Here is a 4030-nt window from a genome sequence, read left to right as displayed (position 1 = left end):
TAAAAGTAATGTAAGGCAGAGATCTTCAAACAGGGGTCCTCAAAGTCATTGCAGGGGGGCCTCCAAATTATTGTAAATTTTTGAGTCTTTTTATTATCTTTGAGTCTTTTAAAATTAAAATGCCTTAACATAATTCCAACATATTATTAGCAAATATAAATTCCCATTGATAAAAGGCTTACTGGCCTATAGGTAAGGGAGTCCCTAAGATATCAGCCCACAGATACACTGTAAAAACAGATTTTGGAGGGTAGTAAATACAACACATGCAAATTGTTTAAATTTTACTGCAAATATATTAGTCAGTAAGCAAATATACAATAATGGGTAAATTCTACCTACATTACATATTTTATAACAGTAACATTTGCAGCCTAAACAAATATAATAAAATCTACCCCAAAATGATAAGTCTGCAGTTCAAAGTGCACATGCGTCAGTGCTGGTTCTTGGCCAAAATCTATCGTTTCACTGACGGGACACTGGAGTCAAGCTGTTCGGTTTAGCTAAGGTAAGATTCCTTTTTAACAGGTTGCTGTGTGTAATAAACTTATTTAATGGTTGGTTTAGATTGTATATTCGGCTTGCTTCTCTAGGCTGTTAACAAGTTACTCAATGGCAGTCTGTCATTAAAAGTTAGCAAGCTACCGAGTGCCAGCTAGCTAGCTAATGCCAGAGTTGAAAGGCTAACGTTAGCTTCTAATGTTACTAAAACGTAGCAATGTGGAGATTGTTGGAAGAGATGTTAGTTACGTTACTTCAAACTAGCAAACGTTACCTTTTGTGGCATTTGACAGTGTCACAATGTAACGTTATTGCTTTCACGGCTGAACCATGTGGCTCCAAATGTAAGCTAACTGTTAGGTGACATTACCTGTAATGTTAGCTAACGTTAGCTAGCTAAGTTAACTATGTAGCCGGATAGATACAGTAAGGTTACCTAATAGTATTGATAAGCCCCGACATTACCTGCTTTTGAGAAAATATATTTTAGACCAACCTTAGCTACATAAAGTTAGGCTTACTCAGCTTTTATCTTACCAAATCCGTTTGTTATTTAATATACAATACAATTGAGATAGGTGGGGGAGGATAAAAAGGGTGAACTCAACCATGAGGGCAGTGCAACAACCGGTTAATCTCGGTTACACGCATACGCTAACTACAATACACAAATACACTGTAAATGAGGTATGTATGTATGTATGTATGTATGTATGTATATATATATATATATATATATATATATATATATATATATATATATATATATATAAAGTTAATCACTAAATGCATCTATTCACAGTCCCAATGTGTCGAGAGAGAAAAAGGGATGCAGTTGTTTGTCGCCTCATTGAGTACCTTGGGGAACATCAAGAAGATCTCATCCAAGATTGCTAGGTATGTTATTAAATGATCGATCAATTCAAGGTATCACATGGTTACACATAGGGTTGCCCTGATACAATGGTTTAATTTCCGATACAAAATCACACAAACACACACACATACATATATAGTACATAGAAACTGCGGATACTTGGCACAGCCACCATTACGGGACAGACATGCCAGCCCTTCTAATGTCAGTTTAGTTTGTAACGAGGCAGGAGGTATATCCACAATTAAAATCATAATGTAACTTGGTTATATTAATAATGCAGGTTTTTAAACCAACATACTTTATGCAAACTTTCTCATATTACTGCTAATCAGTTACTAAAATAGGGTTTTAAAAAGTGAGAAATAATAAATAATAAAGTCACAGTTTTAATTTGTCACTGAATTGTATTGAAGTGCTGATTATTAAAAACAAACTCTACTTGGGTTGATTTGGCTTAACCAAGAAAACATGATCAATAAATGTATTGGGATAGTAGCTTGTTATTGTCCTTAAATTAAAAGAGCATATTTTTGTTTCTTTTTTTAACATGGAGGATGAAAATGAGGACAACATGGACTAAACCATGAAGGTGCTTGTGATCCATAATCCTGCAGCCAAGGAGCATACAGGAAGCTTGAGTATACTTAAAGTATTTCAGAAACTCTTTTGGTGCTTGACAGAGCAAAGCTGCTCAAGAAGGTCCAGAGCCTCAAAAGTAAGCTAATGAACTGTTTGTCACCGTGTTCAGGCACAGACTGACTGTTTCCTGGGAACTTACTGTTGGTGCTGAAGAATGCTCACTGTACAATGCAATCAGACAATTTCATCTCCCAAAGAGCAGTGTCACATTGAAATTCACTACATTCAAATAATGCATATCATCTCATGGATCAATGTTATTCAAAAGACACAAATTGGTTAAGCAAGGACTGAACTCAGTGTGTTTCTGACTGGTACTAGGCTGTCAATTCATTTAACCAAAGGGACACGGTGTTGAGATGTGGAAAATTATGTTTTCTTGTTCAGGCACAGACTGACTGGTTATCTTCAACAATCCCATATGTAAATGTAAGATGTTTATGTTTGGTATAACAAACAAACTGGAATCTACATATGAAGGGTTTAAGAAACTTGTTTCAGTTGAATATGCAGAGTGGAGAGGGTTCTTTTGTACCTCCTCCTGTCCTATTTTTTTTTTAACATTTCATTGATTAAAAGAAATTTACATGATCAATTATCTCCTGTGTCTGACAATAATTTTTTTAAAGTAAAGTTTACCTTCCCTGAATAAGTAATGATTAATTACTCATATTGTTTAATTATTCATAACAATTATTAAGTATTAAGTGCTTACAATCAAGAGGTAATGTTACTTACTTTTTATAAGTAATCAGTTGTGTAATGTATTGAGAAATATTAGGTAGACTTTACCTAATTTCTTTTAGTGTATCATAGCTGTTAAATGTAGATATGCTTCACTCAAAACATGTGGTGAAATATACCCAAACAGACTGAATGCAAATTGTTACCTCACATTTATTGAGTAGATTCTATAGGTTGCTTTTTACAGTGTACAGTTAATCCTAGATTTACTGTGCCACATACAGTATGTAACATTAAAATATTATAAAATCATGCCAACAATTAATATTTTAATAGCTTATGAAAAAAGGGTATGTAAGAACGCTTTAGGTTGCCCTAACTTATAGGCCCAGTTTAATAGGCAACTTAATTTCATACAATATGTAGTAGGGGGTCCCTGCTACATCTCACTTTAAGTTAAGGGGTCCTTGGTTTAAAAAACATTGAAGACCCCTGATGTAAGGGGGAAACAATGCCATTAAGGACAACAGCTTAACCCCAAAACGTTAGGACAAAATCATATGACTATAATAATGTAATATTAAAATTATACCTGCAAACTCAGAAGGGCTGAAAAAGGTGACACATCTCTGTGTCTGTGTTTTTCAGACAACGGCAGCTACAGTCTGGTGTTAGAATCCTCTCCAGTGAAATACAGACACACTTTTACACCGTTTAGCTGTCAGAATTTTAACCGTGTTTACTCCCGCTGCTAGCTAACCGTAGGCTAACGTTAGCTGCTGCCAACTGTAGTGTTAACTAGCGTCCAGTGCGGCGATGTTTCAGTTCCCTCTAACGTCCGTTTTCGGAGCATCAGAGAGAAGCGCAGGCATCTAAGTGGCACCTAAATAAGGCACTACGTTGCTATTCGGTCCAGTAAATAACGGTCGTTAAAGCACCGGTGGCGTATTAGCACCGGGTCTGTACAGGTTTGATGGATCGCGTACAAACCAATAGGGTGTCGGAATGACTATGTTTATACTTTTCATCCAACCACAATCACATTCACTCTCTCCGGATGGAGCGATTTGGATAGGGTTTTTTGTGTGTGTTTTTTTGAACGATGACGAGCCGGAATGAAAACAAGCCGAACTGAAATATAAGTAACGAGGCTATTTTTAAAATGTAAGGAGTAGCAAGTACAGATAATTCCGTGAAAATGTAAGGAGTAGAAGTAAAAAGTATGCTGTAAAATAATTACTCCAGTAAAGTATAGATACCCAAAATTTCTACTTAAGTAAGGCAACGAAGTATTTGTACACTTGACACCTCTGCTAAGGAAAC

The 4030-nt window shown here is 35.7% G+C and overlaps 1 long non-coding RNA gene across 1 annotated transcript; it reads left to right on the top strand.

Moving 5' to 3' along the window:
* The first annotated feature begins 275 nt into the window (after positions 1-275).
* On the top strand, positions 276-2401 carry LOC114555967 (uncharacterized). Its single transcript, XR_003692618.1, has 3 exons — positions 276-511; positions 1307-1401; positions 1938-2401. It is a non-coding gene; the product is annotated as an uncharacterized LOC114555967 (long non-coding RNA).
* Positions 2402-4030: the final 1629 nt, after the last annotated feature.

The sequence above is a fragment of the Perca flavescens genome, chromosome 5, assembly GCF_004354835.1.
Source record: "Perca flavescens isolate YP-PL-M2 chromosome 5, PFLA_1.0, whole genome shotgun sequence".
NCBI classification, from domain to species: domain Eukaryota; kingdom Metazoa; phylum Chordata; class Actinopteri; order Perciformes; family Percidae; genus Perca; species Perca flavescens.
The sequence above is the reverse complement of the archived record's forward strand: the minus strand, read 5'-3'. Positions and strand labels throughout refer to the sequence as shown.